Genomic DNA, 23,416 nt, shown 5'->3' on the forward strand with positions numbered 1-23,416 from the left:
CAATAATACCAGCGATCTAACACATCGCACAGATATGGATTCAAAGCAATCTGAGTTCATGCAACTTTCCATACCAATAACTTCGATAGAAGTTTATTGGACAAAGGCACGACTGCTAATACCGCTGGGAGATTGCGTTTCCAGCATGATTCGAAGCCCTACGGACGTGATGAGACGTGAAACATGTCGCTTTTCCATGAGAGACAAGATATCAGCAAAGAACTCATATTTATTTGTTATTATGAGGTTTCAAGGCCACTCACGAATGGCAGAGGCAACGGACAGGGACATTATTATTATTATTATTATTATCATTATTATTATTATTATTATTATTATTATTACAGGCTAAGCTACAACCCTAGTTGGAAACACAGGATGCTATATGCCCAAAAGCTCCAACAGGAAAAAATAGCCCGGTAAGGAAAGGAAACAAGGAAATAAATAAACTGAGCGAGAGATAATGAATAATTGAAATAAAATATTTAAAAATCAATAACATTAAAATACATCTATCGTATATAAACTATAAAATCTTCTGAAAAAAACCAGAGGAAGAGAAATAACATAATACTGTGCTCGAGTGAGAACACAAACCCAAGACAGTGGAAGACCATGGTACAGAAGCTATGGCATGACCCAAGACTAAAGAACAACGGTTATGAAGTTTAAAGGCCACTCACGAATGGAAGAGGTAAGGGACAGTGACAATACCCAGTACTTTGAGTTTGAAACTAAGTATTCTGAAAAAAGGCCTTCCTCTTTTACTTTTACTTTTACTTTTAGAGGTTTATTTCTCGCCTTCCATCAAACACTAAAGGTCTGTTCAGGCGGGCCTTGGTGTATGAAAAAAATAATTCCTTTCCAGTTAATATTTTGCTCTGTATCGTTATCAGTTATTTCGCTAGCATTTGTATTCAGGCTTAATAGTTTTCAGGTCACTATTATAACACTTTCTAAAAAGATAAGTCTTCAGGTTTTTCTTGAAGGCAGCCACATTTGTGCTATTCTTGACATCGAGTGGAAGGTCGTTAAAGAGTCTCGGTGCAGCATAACTGAACGTTCTTCCTCCTATTGCATGATTCACACTAATTTCGAATAGTCTATGGGGGTCATCTGCATGTCTAACTCTTACAGTGGCGCTGGTAGCTTCAGGGTAGGGGATCAAGCAATCACGAAGATATTTTGGCTTATCACCTGTAAGTGCTTTGTGAGTCAACAAGCAAATTTTAAATTCAATCCTAGCCTTAACAGGTAACCAATGTAGATCGATCAGTGCAGGAGTTATTCTCTCCCGAAATTTAATGCCTTTTATCAGTCTAGCCGCCCGGTTTTGCACATTTTGAAGCTTCCTTAGTAGTGTATTGGGCAATTTGTAGTACAGAGAATTGCAATAATCAAGCCTTGATATTACATGACTCACCACTAAAATTTTTGTACTGCCCTCTGTTAAATATTTTCTAATAAATGCTATGTTTCTCAGGTGATAGTTACACACTTTCACTGTGTTCACAATTTGGTCCTTCATTGACAAATTACAGTCTATCAGTACACCCAAATTTTTCACAACAGGCACAATCCCAACATCAGCATCACCAATTTTTATACTTTGAATTAACTGGTAATTCTTCAAAGCCACCATTGTGCCAAAGAACATACATTCTGTTTTATCATCATTTAATTTGAGCTTTTTCCTCTGCATCCATGTTTTTATTTCAGTCATTATCTCATCAATTTTCTTCTTTGTATCTTGTGTTGTTGAAATTGAGAGGTAAAACTGAGTATCATCTGCATATAGTTTAAAACCCACTTTTTGTTTTTTCAAGATGTGTGATAGCTCGATAGTATATATGTTAAACAAGATAGGGCCCAGGACACTACCCTGTGGTACACCCTTCATAAGAATTCTCTCATTGGATCGGTTTCCAGAAACTTCTACAATAGTCTTCCTGTTCACTAAGTAACTTCGCAAAAATTTCAGTGCTTCCTGAGTCACTCCAATAGACTTCAAGTCGTCAAGTAAGTACTCGTGCACAACAGTGTCAAAAGCAGCACTAAGATCTAACATAATTAAAATTCCACACTTTCCCCCATCAAGAAGACCTATCATATCATTCATTATTGAGCACAAAGTAGTTTCTGTAGAATGATTAGCTCTGTAGGCCGATTGATTTTCCGGGAATACCTGTAACTCGTCAATATGCGCCCACAATTGCTCACTTATGACTTTTTCAATAAGCTTTGACATGTAGGATAAATTTGAAATGGGCCTATATGAATTTAGCTCGTTTACATCACCTTTCCCTTTGTAAATTGGTTTGATCAGCGCAGTTTTTTCACAGCTAGGAAAACAGGATTGCGATATACTTAGGTTAATTATGTTCAGGTAAATATTATATACGACTTGTTTGTTTGGAGCTTCACTTATTGAACTGTTTGGGAAAGGGTCGTTTCCACAATATGTATTCTTCATCTCTCTCATAACCTTTAACAAGTCGCACATGTTTATCTCCCTAAATTTTATTAACTTCTTTCCCTCTTTCACTGGCATAGCTGACTGTCCCTCCAAGTGATTTTGGGGGAAGCCTCTATAGATTTTATCAATTTTTTCACTAAAGAATATAGCAAAACTCTCTGCACAAACATTGTCAGGCAAGACATATTTTTTCTTTAATCCCATCAAATCATCAAGGTTTTTATGAAAGTCCTTCATGTTATTAGTTTTTTTACATTCGCCGTTGTAGAATTTTCTTTTTGTTTTTTCTAACAGGATGTTATAGTCATTTCTGGCCTTATTATATAGATTTCTGGCTTGTAAGGATTTGGCTCTTTTCCATCTACCTTCCATCTTACGTCTGTGTCTTTTTGCCTTTAATAGTTCACTATTATACCATCTAACATTTTCGCGTACCACTATTTGTTTGTTCTTTATGGGACACATGGTATCGTACATTTTTCCAAAATTGTCGTTGTATTTCTTGGTATAGCACCCAACACATTCTATGTCTACCATATGTTCACATTGTGTGTTCACACAAGACATTTGCGCTACACTAGCTTCAATAAAATTCTCAGCATCAAAATTTTCCCGTTCCCTATATGTGATCCATTTTTTCAATACTCTGGTGCAATTTATATTAACATTAAAGGTGATGAGTTTATGTGTTTTTGAGATCTCAAAGTCTGGTTCCACTTCAAGGTTTTTTATTAGGTCTGAGTCTTTTCCACATATGACCAAGTCGAGTGTATGACCACCTACTGACGTTGATACCAAAACACTGTTTATTAAATTAAACATCTCAAATACTTCCTCGAGTTCTTTAGCCTTATTATCATTTTCATCATCTACCCAACAGTTGAAGTCTCCACCAATTAATGTATTTTTAATATCGTCCACCACACCCACAAGAATACTAAATTCTTCAATGAATTTAGTCATATTACTCGCTGGTGGTCTATATAATGATATTATATTCAATACCTTATTGTTTCTTGTCAGTTTTAAACAGATATATTCAAACGTTTCAAATACCATTTCATTCATGATAGAAACCCTAGAGAAAGTTTTCGACACAAAGACACCCACTCCTCCTCCAGTTTTGTCCTTTCTTGGTACGTGATAGAAGTCATGAGTACACGGCGTCATCTCCTGAATCTTTGAGTTATCACTAATATTTCCCTGCAACCAAGTTTCCGTTAATAAGCATAAATCTAATTCCATCTCGTTAATAAGATTTCTAATCTCTAAGGTTTTATTCCCCACCGATTGAATATTTATCAGACCACACTTAACCAATGGGCTAGACTCCATGATCGGTTCTATTTTTTATCCTGGTAAGCTCCTCCTTGTATACCTTACAGTTATCATCATATGTCCTATGATTCGTATCATTGTAATTCCTCATTGTGCAGTTATGACACTTTAACGTATTTACATTACAATCCGTGGTTCGATGATCCTGGCTACACTTGGCACATACCTGAGTCTTGCTACAATTTTCAGCAGTATGACCAAATTCTTGGCATTTATAACACTGAAATACATTGTAGGAATCATAGATTTTACAGCATCCTCCAAGCGTGGTATATACTCTATCATCTCTTTTACGGAAGACTTTCCTGATAGTTGGACTACACTTTATAATGACGTGTAATTTACCGCTTTGTCTTGATTTAAACTTCCTGATCAATTTAAAGTCTTCTTCATTTTCACATATATCATTCAACCATTCATTCTTCTCCATTATACTGGCAATTATATCATCTTCATTTTCATCAATATTGCAGACCTTGATCTTCGGTTTAAGTAGATCCTTTTTATCTACTTCTACCTTAATGTCATTCTTGACCTCTTCTAAGTCATTTTTAGCCTTTTCTAACCCAGTTTTATCCGCAAAATTAACTACCAAGTGGCCTTGTTTAGAGGTTTTGACCTGTTCGACATTCGTGGTTATCTTCTTCATGATAGTTTTCTTGATATCTGAAGCCTTCTTATTTTCCTCCGTAGATTTTATAACCAAAGTGTTTCTTGATTTCAACTTACTTGCATATGTAGTCTTGGTCACACTCTCTTTTTCGTATTCCATTAGTTTCTCTTTCAGCTCGACAATTTCTTGACGCATATCCATGTATTGAGCAGTTATTATATCCATAAAACCAGACATCTGTTGTTGTACATTTACCTTCATCTCCTCTATGATGATGCTTAGTCTCGTTATGTCATCAACACATGCAGACTCAACACATTTTGGACATTTATAAATGATGTTCCTGCTTTTTAAAAGAGTACTTGAACCATCCTTTAAATTAGAGCAAGCTTTTTCATCATGGTACCATCTTCGGCATTGATCGCATTGCATCCCATCATCGACATAGGACTCACAGTACCCACACATGCCACGATTGCCTCCGTCATCACATTCTTCATAAGCTGCTGCCATTATACTTTCCTCCCTTCCTGTGAGTACCTCGTCAATTTCATTCATAAATAGACCGAGATCATTCACGGGATTACGTCTTCCTTTTCGTTTTCTAAGGAAAGACATATTGAATCATTATTTCAAATGAACTTTTCAAGTAGCCCCACCCCAACGCAAAAATGCTGGGTCAGGCCTTTCACTACAGACCTCACATACAAGGAAACCACTGATTTTTAGCACTATATTTCACTAATATCAACACTAGCAAACACCTCCAACGGTATTAGACATTTTGACAGAGTATAGTAGGGCAATGACCAAGAGACTGACCACACACACACATATATATATATATATATATATATATATATATATATATATATATATATACATATATATATACATATATATATATATATATATATATATATATATACATATATATATACATATATATATATATGATCAGCGCCAAAGACCACTCTTTACCCAGGCTAGGACCAGGGAAGGGCAGGCAATGTCTGCTGACGACTAAGCAGGTAGGTCTAAGGACTCCCCCAAACCTCTAATCGTTAGCTCATAAGGATGGTGAGGTTGCAGACACGCTACAAGAAGCTCTAGTGTTTGAGCTAGACTTGAACCCCAGTCCGGGGATCACCATGCAGGGACGTTTACAATAGAATCCCACAATGAACAAAGACACCAACCCATCATCCTTAGCCCACAAGGATGATGATGATGTACACATTACAAGAAACCATATTTTGAGCGGGACTTGAACCCCAGTCAGGGGATCACAATGCAGGGACGTTTCCTATAGGTCACCATAAAGAACAAAGACCACCATAGAAGTGTCTCGTTCAGACCTATTGCATATGAAAAGACTATCAAAGAACATGACCAAATATTATGAAAAAAAAATCAAAATATTATGTTCACTGAAATGTTTACCATGAGCAACGCCAAAATAGAATTAAGCATTACGTGCACAAGTATAAATAATGTCCAATTCACTATGTCCTTCCGTCTTCAGGTCCTTGGTGGTAATGAAAACGATTCCAAAATGCCCCTTTTAATGAAATGAAACTTGATTGATAGAAGAGAAAAAGAAATCCCATGGCATTCCTGTGGACAGTTAATTGACTATTAAATTGTTAAGAGAAGAAAACTCTCAGCTTTCTAATTGAGTAATCACTTGAAGAAAATATTTTTTCTTCTATCACCAATTAAACTTCACTTAGGGTTTCTTCTTTCTGAGACAAAGGGAGAGAAAGAACGAACAGGAGAAAGCGGAGTTTTCACTTTTACTTTACGAAAGGGAGGATCAAACTTGCTGGAAACAGAGTTTGAAAGGTTATGGAAATTCTTCTTATACTGGTTCTATGTTTCTTTAGTTACTTTTATACACATATCTTCCTTTATTTTAAACTGTTTTTACTCTTATTAAACAAGTAAAGAAGGCCTTATCATTAAACATTGTTTACTTTAATAAACATGTAAATAAACTAAACACAGTCATTATCATTAAAAAAAAAAAATATTTTAATAAACATGTCTTGGGCTAGAGTTCTCTTGCTGAAGGGTACACTCGGGAACACTAATCAAATCATATTTCTCTTCCTCATGTTTTATTGAAGTTTTAATAGCTTATACGTGAAAGATCTATTTTAATATTGTTAATTAAAACAATGAAAAGTACCGCACTTTAACTAACCTTTTACTGAATGACCTCATTACACTTTGACTTAATAATTTCAAATACAGTTTGTGGGTGAAGTTCCTGAATAAATATGACCCCTTCTCGTTTTATCAATTTCAACTTTCTTCCGTTGCTAGCCTCTCTTCACGCCATCTATATCTATAAAAATTGTTTTTTGAAATGTATACTTTATATTTAGTTTTGATCTATACAATTTTTATCCGACAGTGGATGGCTTCGGTAGATGCCTTCTGTTTCAAAAAGGATGAGGTTTCTAGTCTTGACAACTTCAGTCGAATAAGGTACAACGAATAGTATTAGAATATTGCGATATTGTTTGCTAACAAAAGGCGTCTTAACCAAAAAAAGAAAATAAAAAGATAAATATCATACTGAATATATTGCAATTTCGTAAAGAAACACAAAATTTTGTTTCTTTTTTGTTCAATTTCATGCATACTTTTTAAACTTTATAATCTCGACTTATCAAACTGCCTATCTGTAGTCAAAAGACAGAATAATTATAACGTTATTATCTCGTATATGATATTTCTTAATTGCTGGCGCATCTCGAAGAAAAAATCTATTTTACATTTATTTAAAAAAATCTTCTAAAGGAGTTAACGATTATCAAAAATAGGACGTACAACTATGAAAGCAAAAACCTCGCGAATATTCATGAAAATCTGCGGAACACCATAATACCTTTGTAAACGGGTGTCACTGCGTTAATACCCAATACTAAGCAAAGAGGAAAATATTTCCAATATTGGAACCAATAAAGCAGTTTACCGAGAAGCTTCCCCTAAACGGCCAAAGGTCAGATATTGAAGATTTAAAGAATATAGATTAAATTTGCGACTACATTTTTAAAGGACATTTTTATCAGAGCTATTATTGATCGAATAAAGCTTTTTAACAATTTGCATTTGGTATCTGCTACAATTTCATTCAATTATATTATGATTGATTCCTGTTATAGTTTCGTTTCGTTGTGAGATTTTGTTAATCAAGATAAAAAATATTAATTTTTAAAACTAATTTTTTTTTTCGGGAATATAGATATAACAGAATTACCAATGAATCAAATAAATGCCTTAAAAAATAAAAAAAACAAAATTCACCTTTCAGATATACACATACCTTTAAAGAGGACATGTAGGTCTTCCCTTATTCTGTGAAAAGGTTTAAACTACTTCTTCATAGCAGAGGAGGTAGGGTTAACTTCAATCTATCTTATCTGCCGTGGGTTCGAATCCTACTAAAGAACCAAGTAGGGTTTCTCGTTTTTTTTTTTACACTCAGGGTCACGTTTCGTAGCGACGAGAATATATATATAATCTGTGAAGAGAGAGACAGGAGCTTAGAAGTCATTTTGGTTACTAATAATGCATACAAACGTAAACACAAACATACTGTATATATATATATATATATATATATATATATATATATATATATATATATATATATATATATGTGTGTGTGTGTGTGCGCGTGTGTGTGTGTGCGTGTGTGTGCGTGTGCGTGTGTGTGTGTGCGTGTGCGTGTGTGTGCGCGTGTGCGAGTGTGTGTATTAAAAAGAATTCCGTGTATGCAAGACATAAAATAACCCACAAGTTATGAAAAATTATAATTTATTAAGCTTTTCTCTTCAGAAAACAAAATGGGCCAATCAAAACCTCAATAAATTTCCTTTTAAATAAATTGTGGGTTATTTTATTTACACGTGAATAAAATCTTGAATTATCATTGCATTATCATTGGATTGAAATTATATTCCATCAATATACCAAATAATGAATCATCATGACAAAGTGGGATTTTATAACACATCGTAACGTGCTTAATAATCATTCTATATATATATTACACCAAAACTTTAGTATAACAAAAGAAAACTGAATAATGGGGAGAAAAGTACAAGCGCACACAATGTCAAAGCAGTCACTTCTTCAATTGCCTAACTAACTAACATGCCAAGGAATAAGAGAAAGTAATCAGTGGAAGTAAGAAAAAACACTTCTCTAACATACGATGGGCGGAGACTCAAAAGGGGGCGGGGGGGGGGGGGGGACCTTAACCTATAACTTAACATAAATCTTCACAAAGTATATTGTACTAAATACATACTCGTTTAACAATATAAAACAAATAACTCAATAAGTAGAGTCCATAAAGTAACACTCGAAAACTCATCCAAGGACGTCTCTACTTAGTTAAATGTAAACGTTGACACTAACTAAATAAGGGGTTGCTGTTCCATCACATGAAGGAAATATATTAATAATGTCAATAACAATAAAGTGGGCTTACTCTTCTTCTCCATTAAAGGGCCTCCTTACGACTCCAAGGGCGCAGTGTTCAGGCAGAGGCAGGAGATTAAAGGGCGTATATTACGCTCGCACTATGGGCCATTCACAAGAGCAAACGCTATTCTCTACTCCAACAAAAGAGCTGTAGAAATCCTCGGTGAGGCACCAAGTCCAAGCCTCCAAGAACGGGTCCCAAGCAATCCCGCTTCGGACAAAGGGCACGAGCACACAGGGTCACTCTTTGGTAACGTAACGCAATGCAGGAGTACTAAAGGAAGTCTCTCCTACCCTAAAGTACACTGCCGTATACTGCCAAAAATATAGCACCCTGATCCTTCTATAGTGGAGCCGAGTTCAAAACCGTCGAACAAATATCACAAAGCCCCCTCGAAAACTCTGGAAAAGGGTCCAAATATGACGTGGCACAGACAATGTAACCAAACCACCATCACAAACCTGAAAAAAAAGAAACAAACTTCATGGGCGGGGTACCAAAATAAACTAATAACAACCATTAAGGGGAGCAGAAGACCCATATCCAGCGTTCAGGGAGAAACTCAAAGGAAACTGGATTAAACTGGAAAAACTTACTTTTAAAGGGTCATCAAAACTGAATAAATTACGTTAATTTATAACACACACACACACACACACACACATATATATATATATATATATATATATATATATATATATATATATATATATATATATATATATATATATATATATATATATATATATTCTTTCATTTTCCTTAATTTCTAGAAAAAATAAAATATTAAAATGCAAAATGAAAAAGAAAAAAATAATCAAAATTCTATACGAATAATGAATAGTTTTTTATATATTCAAGAAGGCTGATTTTTCATAACTTTATTTTATTTATTTTTTTATTCTTGAATTTCCTAAACAAAATGAACAAGATCTACAGATATGAAAATAAAAAAACAACTAAATTAACAAAATTTTTATAAAGAATTTCTTTTGAAAAAAAAAAATCTATCAAATCTCTATACAAAAAGTTTTCTTATGAATAAACAACACCGAAATCTTGGAAAGTTGTAAACAGAAATCAATCCCTTGAGGGAACTAAGTCAAACACTTGATCCCGACACCGTCTGATGAACTCCAATGCAGCTGCTAATTGGAGGTCATTAGGGTTTGGATATTTTGGTCCATTAGAGAAGTTTTGAGGCTTTTCCGAGACGTTTTGGTTTTGCTGCGTTCAGCCAAAACGGAACTTCCTTTTAAAGATAATTTCGATTAATGAAATTATTCACGATGCCTTTTTTATTGTATAGGTCTTTAAAGATTTAAATACCACTCATGAATGGTAGAAGGGACAGTGGCAATGCCCTATTTAACAGGACAATGCCCAAGAGACTGACCACATTATTATTATTATTATCATTATTACTTGCTAAAGCTACAATCCTAGTTGGAAAAGCAGGATGCTATATGCCTAGGGGCTCCAACAGGGAAAATAGCCCAGTGAGGAAAGGAGTTCCTACTGCTTTTCAGTGTCTTAATTAATATGAGTTCACTTATGAAGATTTTCCTTGATCTCCTGTTGTGGTGTCCGATACAGTAACATACTTGACTGGTGAACGCCAGACTGGGGTTCGAGTCCCGTTCTAACTCGTTAGTTTCTTTGGTCGCTACAACCTCACCATCCTTGAGAGCTGAGGATGGGGAGTTTTAGGGGAGTCTATATGTCTATCTGCTGAGTCATCAGCAGCCATTACCTGGCCCTCCTTGGTTGTAACTTGGGTGGAGAGGGGGCTTGGGCGCTGATCTTATGTATATATGGTAAGTCTCGAGAGCATTGTCCTGCTTGATATGGCAATGACACTGTCCCTTGCCTCAGCTATTCATGAGTGGCCTTTAAACCTTTAAACTAAAACTGTGAATAAAGCAAAAAAAATCCACAAATCCACGATACAAAATGTTCGTTCTTCAATAAGCGAATACCTGTTTTGATACTCCAACTTTGGACTTAGCCCAAGGGGATACGGAGTCACATATTTCCCAAGTATTTAGCCATAAAAGTCTCCCCTTAAAGTTACAGAAGGTGGAATTCCCAGACGCAGTTACACGGCAATTTGCAAGATTTAATGAAAGTGGGCTGAACCAAGTCTTGCAATTTGCTTGCATATTCAACATTGTCCTTGTAACTAGCTTATCATGATATTACATTCTTCCGTTTACAACAGAGAAATATATTATTTAAATAAACAAATCGCACTAATTATTGAGTGCTCATATTTATTTGTATTCTATCCAATTTAACATGTTATGGCCACTTTAAACCACGTATCCAGCAGTTAAATATTGTTGTTTATTTATTTATATGTCAGCAACTATACACAAAAACTACAGTACCGATTTTGACCAAACTTGGTTGACATGTTGGGTATGACCCAAGAATGAATCTGTAACATTTTGGATAAGGTACTGTACATCAACGCACATGTACGCATAGTACTTTGAAAATAATCGCAATGTTATGTAAATGGCAAATATTTTGTTAAGTTTATTTTTCGTTTGTAATTATTTCACAAAAACTACTGAAACACTTTTAACGAAACTATGTGGACATTTGAGGAATGACCGAAGGACAAATCCATCAAATTTTGAAGAAAATATAACAAAGTACAAGTACGCAGTGGAGTTAAGGGCTAAATAAGACTGCTTAGCGTGGTGAAGACATGCCCTACTGAGTACCCTCTAGTTTTTATTCTATTTTAATGTCTTAGCCCCTTTAAACTAATTATCCAGTTGTTAAATAACATAACTTCAGTTTACCTCATACTTTTTGCTTCTATTAATTGCAACTGGTTTCGCAATATTCAAGACCAAAATATACAAACTATTTATTTCTTGTATACGCTGTTAAATACTATGAACTTGAAAGTGATTACTAATTTAACATCATCATTTGAAATTAATTTAAACACATAAAACCTTTCCCAGAAAATTTTCACGGAAGTTATGGGAAAGACCTTTGAAATAAAGCCAATTTATTTGTATATGTACCAAGTTTTCTAAATAAAACACAAACTTGTTTACGTGGAGTATTAAATCTAAAACTTTGATTTGACTTGAAACGATGAGAGAGAGAGAGAGAGAGAGAGAGAGAGAGAGAGAGAGAGAGAGAGAGAGAGAGAGAGAGAGAGAGAGAGAGAGAGAGAAGCAATTTATGTTTTCAATCTCATGAATTTACAAAACAACAACAACAACAAATGCAGCCATTTCTAGTTCACTGCAGGACAAAGGCCTCAGATATGGCAATTTATGTCTGGGGTTTGGCTAGTTTTCATCACACTTGACAGTGCCGATGGGTGATGGTGAGAAATTTCTGTCTGACCCCTCACAGCATAACCAACCTAGTATGAGTGGCCGTGACGAATGCAGCTTTGCTAATCATAGCGGTACACAAAAACCCTTTCACCAGAGAATATAAACAGTAAACTTTAAAACAAATCTACAATTCGGTGTAAGAAAAAGGAGACTATTCCATGCTAAAACCAGTAAAACCATTAACAATTCCTCTTACATTGCCAAAAAAAAAAGAAAAAAAAATAAATAAACATCTGGAGAATTGAAAAGGGTTTAGCTGCTCTTTAGAGCAACTATTAACATCAATGTGAGTTGAGACCCATCGGCGTTTCCTGCAAGTCCCAATGAATTCCCCTGATCGACTGGAATTGGCCAAGTGTTTGTTTTGTAGAGCACGGAAGCCTGTAGGAGCTTTATAGCATCCTCTGAGGAGAGGTTCAATCCACCTGTTTATTGCCCTCAATGACGTGTAGTCTGGGATAAACAAATATTTCTTTTATCTGTTTTATTTTTTTTTTGTGGGAGAGGTGTGAATCTATAATTCAATAGATTATATATATATATATATATATATATATATATATATATATATATATATATATATATATATATGCATAAATGTATATACATACAAACACGCACACACACACACACACGCACACACACATATATATATGTATATATATATATATATATATATATATATATATATATATATATATATATATGTATCTGAATGTGGATACCTTAACGTAATGAAAGGGTTTGTGTATAGCCATGATTAACAAGGTTGTACTAGTCAGGTCCAATCATACTTGGTTGGTCTGCTGTGAGGGATCAGACAGAAATTTCCCACTATCACCAATCCGCACTGGCAAGCGTGATGAAAACTGGCCAAACCCCAGACATGAATTGCCATGTCTGAGACTTTTGTCCTGCAGTGAACTAGAAATGACTGCAGTTGTTGTTGTTGCATTTGTGTTATAAGTTTATGAGATTAAAAATATAATTGCTTCTCTCTCTCTCTCTCTCTCTCTCTCTCTCTCTCTCTCTCTCTCTCTCTCTCTCTCTCTCTCTCTCTCTCTCTCTCTCTCTCTCTCTCAGAAGTTTCGTATCTTTACTTCAACGAGGATATTGCAGGTAACGAAATACTTTTTACGTACATCCATCATATCTGATTAGTGTTACAACGAACCTCTTTTAAATAGAAAATAAGAAATTCATTCGAAAAGCAAATCGGGAAACTTTCATGTGAATAAATACACAACTGATTTGAAGAGGGATTTTGATTTCAGAGCCAAATATCAATATATTAATCCATAATTTATCATGATCCAAAATATATCTTCCTAGTTTTATCTGGCTGAAATTTGATGTTGAAGTTAAAATCATCATTAATTTCAAAGGTATGAAAAATATATTTCCTATCTATTAACCAAATTATTTCCTGGAAGATTCCTCTCAGCATTTCTAGATGATTAATTGCCTCTCCCAACTTGTAAGTTAGGAAAGTTTATTGTTTAAAGGTTTAAAGGCTGCTCATGAATGGCAGAGGCAAGGGACAGTGACATTGCCTTATCAAGCAGGAAAATGCCCTAGAGACTGACCATATATACGTATAATCAGCGTCAAAACCACCTCTCCACCCAAGCTACGACCAAGGAGGGACAGGCCATGGCTAATGATAACTCAGAAGATAGACCTCTAGGGTCCCCCAAACCCCACGCCTTAGCTCACAAGGATGGTGAGGCTGCAGTGACCAATGGAACTAACGAGTTTTAGCGGGACTCGAACCCCAGTCTCTCGTTCACCAGTCAAGGACGTTACTGCATCGGCCAACACAACAGCAAATCAAGGAAAATCTTCATAAGTTAACTCAAATTAAGACACTGAAAAGCAGAAGGAACTCAGGGTTGCAATATTTCAAAGGAGATTTAAATCAATGTAGCTAGATTGTAGTATAAAATCTACACGAAACCGATTTTTTTTCTATTATTTTGTAATCTAGAATTCCTACTTCCAGAAATGCGAAGATCAAAAAGAAAACCTAGATTTTATAGAAACCCTTATTACTTTGAAGTCACTATACGTATGCCAAGGACATGAATTCTTGCAGAAAAAAAGTTTCCTTGGCTACTTTATGAGTATACATCATCATCATCATCTCCTCCTACGCCTATTGACGCAATGGGCCTCAGTTGAATTTCGCCAGTCGTCTCTATTTTGAGCTTTTAAACCAATACTTCTCCATTCATCATCTACTACTTCACGCTTCATAGTCTTCAACCATGTAGGGCTGGGTCTTCCAACTCTGCTAGCGCTTTATGGAGCTCAGTTGAAAGTTTGGTGAACTAAACTCTTGATGAGCTATTAATAACAAAATAATCTATTTCATCTTAAAGGTCTTTTTATTAACTAATTAAAATTGACATGTTGTGGTAAAGTCATAAATCAAGTAAATGAAAAAGGTCAACAATTAAAATGAAAAGCTGTGAGCAGTATTGCCTCATACATGTACCAATGATCTGTCAAATCCGACCTGTTGAGACTTCTTAATTGAAGAGGGGTTGTAATTGCCAGAAGCCTTTCAATAAAACCAGATCTGTTGGTCTTCCATCCAATCCTCATGGCCTGTTATCTCACAGGGGAAATGTGGGATTATTACTATTATTATTATTATTATTATTATTTGCTGAGCTGCAACCCTAATTGGAAAAGCAGGTTGCTATAAGCCCAGGGGCTCCAGCAGGGAAAATAGCCCAGTGAGGAATAATATTGTTATTACTCAGTGAATATAATCATATTTCATTTCATCAACATCATTATCAAACTTGCTTATTTTAGAGGCCGTCTTTTCCTTTTTAGTCCCTCAGAAAAAGGGTAGATAGTGCCATCAGTGTCAATCACGTGCAATGTAAACATTGATAAAACATATATGTTACTCTACAAGAAACTGCCTATATATTTGTTCATTATAAAATCAGCATCTTCGTCGGGTAAAGTTTTGATTTCTAAATATCATGATCGCAATTATCAATAAATTCGAATCATGTCGTTTTTAAACCTCAATTAAAAAATCTATAGAACTCCCTTTCCGTCAATAACCGTAGGATATGATGATGATAGAATTATCAATATAATGTAGATAAGGCGACTTAACAAATACATTACTATAAAACAAGACATTTTCCAAATGAACAATAGCTATCGGTTTCTCTAAATTCTATGGCTGTTTATCTGTTCAACTGTATTGACATGTAGTTTGACATACTTGGGATCGAAAAAAACAACAACACGAAAACCTGACGAATCCACTCACTCAAGTGACTCAGCAGTCAGTTCCTCAAGAAGACAATTACAGGTAAGACCTCCTTTTTCAGTTATTATTCTGCATTGAAAACTTATTGCGATGTTAACTGTAACGTATCTCTTAAACTCTCAATTTGAAGGATTTTGTAATCCTTACAAAGCAAACCAGTGGGAACAGTTTACATCGGTGTTAGATATCATTAGAATAAAGATAACGATGTAAAATTCATCACATTTTAAATTGATTTACTGTTAAAAATAATAATGTAAACAATAGAAATTATTCTCTTTGTGAACTATTTATTATATACCTATCATAGCCATTAACTTTGTGACAGATCTTTTGAGATACAGGATTAACATCGTATCTTTACGTCCGAGGTTTGCTTTCTCAAATTTACAAAAGGATGGTATTACAAATGATCGTGAAGTGGTTTGCACACTAAAAAGTGTTTTGATGATACAAATTGACTTCAGTGTTTTTAATATAGTTCTTTCTAATATATTGTCTTGTAGACCCTTAAAATATCTACGAGTTTGCAAGGAGATAAAAATACTCTCATTATTATGTACATAATGTTTTTGTTTCGTTTGCTTTTCAGATAATTTGGCAGACAAGCAGACCTTTTTGGCTAGAAAACTATCTGAGGACTCCTGGTTGAATCCTCGAATTAATGGGTTACGGAGCATATCAAATCCTCGTGGCTTTCATTATAGCCTATCTAGCCTTTTGGGTTTACATTCTCCATATTGAAGCCTCTCCGATTGTTCATGGAATAACATGGTCCGACAAAATAATTGTATTTCCTGATTAATTCTGTTATGTTTTATTAGATTTTTGTTTTCCAGCAATACGTAATATATTGCGCAATTTAATTGATGTATACGTGTGCTTGTAGAACATGTTGTTGTTAATATTATACTAAAATAATAAACAAAATATGGAGAAACTATGGCTGGATGTAGGGAGGGGTACTTTACTTACTTCAAAAAAGTCCAAATTTAAACTTTCCTAAAACAAAGTTATTTTAACGATGTCATGTTATTAAATATATCTTGTTTGCTGTATTAATAATACAATGGAATTTATAACAGGAACAACCTGTATTTATATTTGAAGATAAAATACGTAAAATTTAAGAGGCAATTTTTGAAATTCAAGAAATAATTTTTCAATTACTTATATCAATATGTGTATATATATGCATGTGTATATATATGGATGTGTATATATGTACTGTATATATTTGCATATATATATATATATATATATATATATATATATATATATATATATATCCTTTTATATCCTTTTAAAGCTCTCATAAGTTAAGACAGCCGATGTCATGTTCTTTATTCACCCTTTTTCCCCATTGTTATAAAGTTGCGCACTATTAAACGAAAAATATAAACATTTCTATTCTTTACTACTGCCTTGATATTTGTTGTAACCTATTAAAAACGGACCTGCTTAACAGTGTTGGACGGGAGTCCTACCTAATCGATAGTTCCTAGTCTCAGCAACTTTACCATCCTGCTAGGGGGAGCTTATTGGTCTACCAGCCGAGTATTCAAAAGCCATTGCCTGGCCCTCCCTGGTCCTAGATTAATGAGGTGGGGGCTTGGCCGCTGATCATAATTCTGTATAAATGGTCAATCTTCAGGACATTGTCCTTTCCCTTGCCTCTGCCATTCATGAGCAACCTTTAAACAGTTTGTGACAAGAACAAATAAAAAATATAATGTATGCAATAAAATTTATGCAATGATGCCTCTCAACCGATGATTAATTTGACTGATTATCATAGAATATATTTCCTTGTAACCGGAGAACTGTATGCAAATGACCACCCAGTAACAGGAATAAGGTTGAACGTACAAGCAAATTGCCTTGTAACTGCTCTCGGCAATTCTACCTTCTATAACTTTAAAGGCAGACTTTTATGGCGAAATTTTCGGGAAATATGGGCCTGCGTATCTGAGGCTAAGTTCAAAGTTGAAATATCTAAACACGTACTTACGTTGGTAAAAAATAACACTATTGTTACATTTACGAAATTTACCCATTAGCCAACTAATAGGTTAAATTCTGGTTTCAATTTAAATCGGCTATGGTAAACGGTGTTCAAGGATCTGAAATTGTAATCCTCGAAAGTTTCATATATTTAGGCATTTGTGCAGAAACTTTGTTTTTTTTTTAATTAAAGCACCAAGCCAAAAAAAGCGACCAGTTCCCCAAAATTTCCTTCTATTATCTATTGAGGTTTTTCAAAAATATTTACTTTTATTCAATATAAAGAATAATCTATCGATGTCAATTTCGTATTGGAAATACTTTAGCACATAAACGCAAAGAAAAGAAAATGGAAACTTGATAAAAAAAAGGCAACAAAATCATAAAATTTTTTAGCATGATTAAGTGGTATGATTCTGATGAAAAAGGTAAGGAAAGAAAGTAGAGGAAAAGATGTGAGTTTAGATGAAAAGTGAGGTTTGTGAATGAGATTGGATCTTCATAATTTGGATACAAGGGAGTGTGTTTATGTTAAGCTTGTTTTAGGGGAATAGATGCATTGTTGATAAAGTTCTTCTACTAGGTAGACGATTAAAATAATGATGCGGAAGACTTCTTAAGTATTGAATGCAAATGAACATTAAATTGGCCTTTATAATAATGTACTCTATAAGTAGATGAAGGTATATAACATTAAATGTGAGTGGATATAAATTGAACTTCACTAAAGATTGTTTAATACCTTCCTGTACGAAATAGTGAGAATGTTCAATATAAAGAAAACCATGTTCAGAAGGACAGTTTGATTAGCATCTCGATTACATTTAAGCCATGAACAACTGAACAAAACATCTGAATGCTAACTAGAAAACTAACCCCAGACATAAATTGACATGTCTGAGGCCTTTGTCTTACAGTGGACTAGAAACGACTGCATTTGCTGTTTCTGCTGCTGTTGCTGCTGTTGCTGATGTTGTTGTTGTAACAAAAGAGCAGAAACTATACAAGTTTCAACATTTATAATGAAAAACTTTGTCGTAAACAATTTTACCATTAGAAAGTTTGTCTACAAAAGAAGCCATGAACAATTGAACATAACATTTGAATGATAACTAGGAAACTAACCCCAGACATAAATTGATATGTATGAGACCTTTGTCCTTCAGTAAACTAGAAAAGACTGCATTTGTTGTAGTTGTAACAAATGAGCAGCAATTATTCAGAAATGAACTCAGGCCTTTGTTGTTGTTGTTATTGTTGTTGTAACAAATGAGCAGCAACTATACAAGTTTCAACATTTATAATGAAAGACTTTGTTGTAAACAATTGTACCATTAGAAAGTTTGTCTACAAAAGAAGCCATGAACAATTAAACATAACAATTGAATGCTAACTACCAAACTAACCCCAGACATGAATTAACATATCTGAGGCGTTTCCCCTTCAGTGGACTTGAAACATCTGCATTAGTTGTAGTAGTAACAAATGAGCAGCAACTATTCAGAGATGAACAGAAACAGCTGCATTTGTTTTTGTTGTTGTTGTTGTTGTAACAAATGAGCAGGAACTATGCAAGTTTAAACATTTATATTGCAAGACTTTATTGTAAACAAATTTACCATTAGATAGTTTATCTACATAAGAAGCCACGCTAGTCAAACTCGGCATTATGGCCGACTAAATCACATTCTAGACACCGTTAATGACCACTGATATTGGGTTACCTTTATCCATCATTGGGAAACAGGGTTGGAAACCAAATCTTCTCCACAAACTAATATATGCAAGTTATTTGATACCACATGAATGCCATAACGAGGCATTATTGGGACGAAGAATCAGATAATATTTAGTCACTCATTTCCATATTGTTTAATATTTTGCGTTGAAAAACAACACTCAAAGTTTCATTGTTAAATTTCACTGGCAACAGAAGCAAATACTAAATTACTGTTTGTGAAGACCTCCAATGGTATGAAATAAATACAGCTGAATCGGGCATAAAAATAATGTGACTAGGAAAGCACCGCTATTATTGATCCAGTAATAAATTGAAGAAGAAATTTAAAGCGAATTAAATACCTTTATTTACATAAATTTCTTATGAAAACAATAAAAACACTTAGGAAAAAGCAACATAATGCACCTTGCATTCTTTGGATCAGATCATTCGACAGTTCCCTTTCAATTATCATTTGTTTTAATGTGATCTTACGTTAGTTTTATAATTCAGAAATAACTAAGAACTCAAAGAAATTCTGAAAAACATAATGAAAAAACATCAATCTCAAATTATCATTACACCATTACATTTCAAATTATCTATACCTGCATCCAATCAAATTAAGTCAGGCTCAGAATTTTAAAGATCTCGATATTGCTTATCACTTAAAGAGGTCACGATTACCAAGCCTTTCTTCAAATAATTGTAATGACACACAAACACACACACAATATTATATATATATATATATATATATATATATATATATATACTGTATATATATATATATATTACTGTATATATATATATATATATATATACACACATATATACATATATATATACACACATATATATATATATATATATATATATATATATATATATATATATACTGTGTATATATATATATATATATATATATATATATATATATATATATATATATATATATATGTGTGTGTTTGTGTGTAGATGTGTATACATCTGCAAGTGACAAGATGAGGGAAAAATACTGCACACAAGAGAGAAATTTGAGATCAAAGATAAAAATGGAACTCGTGGCTACCAAAAAAAAAAAAAAAAAAAAAAATCTATCAGCATTTTGGGGGATAAATATATCTCTCAATTTCTTTATACATTTCTACCCCATTAGTAACGATATAAGGGAATAAAATAAAGTAACTAATTCTCTATAATGGAAGCTGGTGACTCTCCAAATAGGCCAACTCCCTCCTCCCCGGCCCATCCCTACCTCACAAAGACGATGAGTTAGCGAACACTACTAGAAACCATTGGGCTTGAGCCGAGTTCCAATTCCCGGCCCACCGAATGCGAGTCAATTGAACAATTGAACATTTTCAGCTTTATAGAGATTTCTTTCATATTCTGAACTTTGTGTTTTCTAGCGTGGCTGGGTGGCCTTATAAAGTGATTCGAACATCTTATTTTATTTTTCCAGAAGTTCTTGAGTTCCAAATTCACTACATTTATCTTTCTCATAAATCCGAAATAATTATTTTGTTTTTCCAGAAGTTCTTTAATACCAAAATCACTATCATTAGCTTTTTTTTTTATTCCATAAATAAATATCTTATTATCCCAGAAGTTCTTGAGTTCCAAAATCACTACCGTTATTTTTTATATTCCAGAAACAGTTATTCTGTTTTTCCAGTTCTTTCATTCCAAAATTACTACCGTTAGCTTTTTTATTCCAGAAATAAACAAAAAATATTTTATTATTCCAGAACTTTAGTTCCAAAATTACTATCACTATCTTTTTTATATTACAGCAATACCAATCAACCGATTTATTACCGGAATAACTATATGGTTACGCCATAAATACTAATTCAATTCTTCATCTTTCATTACTCGTCTCCAATTCCAAAAATTCCTCGCCGATAGGAATATAACATCCATCGCAAAGTGAGTTGGGAGTCATCGACGTTTCCTGCCAGTCCCAATGAATCCCTCTGATCGACTGGAATTGGCAAAAGTGTTTGTTTTGTTGGGCACCGGAAGCCAAGAGACTTTATTGCATCCCTTATGGAAGGGGTTCCAATCTCGGGTTCTTTACGTGATCTTTCCTGGAAGAGGCGAACGTCGTCTGTACTTTGCGATCAAGGGATCATCATCTCCTCCTACGCCTATTGAGGCAAATTATACTCATTTTTTTTAATGAGGCGCATTTGCACTGACCTGCAGCGGTGCCCTTTCAACTCAGAAAAGTTTCCTGCTATCTGATTGGTTAAAATTATCTTGTCCAACCAATCAGCGATCAGGAAACTTTTCCAAGCTAAAAGGGCACCCCTGCGAGTCGGTGTAAATCTTCCTCACTAAAAAGAATTGACTATAGTTATTTAGTTATTTATTTATTCAGTTATTTAGTCATTTAGCTATTCAATAATTCATCTATTCATTTAGTTATTTATCTAGTTATCTGGTTATCTAGTTATTTATTTATTTATTTAGTTATTTATTTATTTGGCCTCTGTTAGATTTCGCCAGTCGTCTCTATCTTGAGTTTTCAAGTCTATACTTCTACATTCATCATCTCCTATTCAAGAGATATATCACTTATTTCTTTTTTAAAGGTTTAAAGGCCACTCATGAATGGCAGAGGCAAGGGACAGTGACGTTGTCCTATCAAGCAGGAAAATGCCCTAGAGACTGACCATATATACATATAATCAGCGCCCAAGCCCCTTCTCCACCCAAGCTAGGACCAAGGAGGGCCAAGCAATGGCTGCTGATGACTCAGCAGATATAACTATGGGCTCTCCCAAACCCCCCTCATTAGCTCACAAGGATGGTGAGGTTGCAGCGACCAAAGAAACTAACGAGTTTGAGCGGAACACGAACGCCAGTCGGGCGTTCACCATTCAGGGATGTTACAACATTTGCCACCACAATTGAGGTTCTAGATTATTAGTAACTTATAATCGAATGAATAAATGAATGAATGTAATTATTCATATGGCTCAGTGCTGAGTAAAAAGAGGCTATTCAGCATAACCATGGTAACATGATTGACCACCTCGAATTCAACGCCGGACCACTGAAGTTCATCATCCATTCATCCTTGCCAAGATTCTTGGGCAGGATGTGCTGTACTATGCAAGCAGCATTTTTAGATTTATTTCAGAATCAGACTTCTGAAAGCTATTTAAATTTTATAAGGACATCTTTGCTTTTGTGGTTTTAAATTGAATTTCCTTTTATTCTTTATAAAAAACAATATCGACATCAATGACCTTCAATGTCAGGATGCCAGAAAACTACAAATCAATCAATTCCAGTACTGTCGCGGAATATGATTGGCCTTCCCGGCAACAGCTCCAGACCCCAACAAGCATTTCCCACATTCATTCATTGTACTCTCAATAAACAAGACGAATGCATCTATAAGAATTGCATACTTAACAAGCAAGAAGACAAAGACATCCTTAAGAAACAACATGAATGAAACTCCAATGAATATCAGGTGGACGTCGCAAGAGAATACGAGACCCATCCCGTTCATAAATCGAAACCGTCTCTTTCGTTGTTAATGAAATTCGGGCTGCCTTCAACTTAGCCCAACTTAGGACAAAAGCCCCAAAACTTCGTTCCTGGACCACAATTGCCGATCCTTAATTACCTTCAATTAGAGACGGTATTGAAGTTCACCAGAGGGTGGCGGGCTGGAGTTGTTTGCCTGCACTGAAGTTGGACACTGACTTATTGTCAAGGCATTGGAAGTTTCTGCTTCCTTTATTACAAGAAAAAAAATGAAGACACGGTTAGGTCCAATCTGAAACTGTGATAGTTACAGTTTTTTATAATAAATCTTTGAAACATTATACTAAGAAATTATAGAGATTTCAGTCAATCAGCAATACTTATCAAATGTATTATACAACTTTGCATAGAATCTCATATTTTATTCCGAGGGCTGCAACTAAAATTGTAAATTATGATTATCTAATGAATTTCATCTTTTTCATCAAAAGGATCAATTTATCCAAAAAATCAACCCTACAAACAAGGCCACCAAAATAATCAAGTCCAAACCTACACTACCTATGAAATGAAATAAAAACAAAAAGCTTC

At 34.4% G+C, this 23,416-nt stretch overlaps 1 long non-coding RNA gene across 1 annotated transcript; it reads left to right on the forward strand.

Annotated features, from left to right (window-relative positions):
• Positions 1-15,531: 15,531 nt before the first annotated feature.
• Positions 15,532-17,011, forward strand: LOC137631993 (uncharacterized). The gene is made up of 2 exons (XR_011041977.1): positions 15,532-15,636; positions 16,187-17,011. It is a non-coding gene; the product is annotated as an uncharacterized lncRNA (long non-coding RNA).
• The last annotated feature ends 6,405 nt before the right edge of the window (positions 17,012-23,416 follow it).

Source organism: Palaemon carinicauda, chromosome 40, assembly GCF_036898095.1.
Source record: "Palaemon carinicauda isolate YSFRI2023 chromosome 40, ASM3689809v2, whole genome shotgun sequence".
In the NCBI taxonomy this organism is placed as follows: domain Eukaryota; kingdom Metazoa; phylum Arthropoda; class Malacostraca; order Decapoda; family Palaemonidae; genus Palaemon; species Palaemon carinicauda.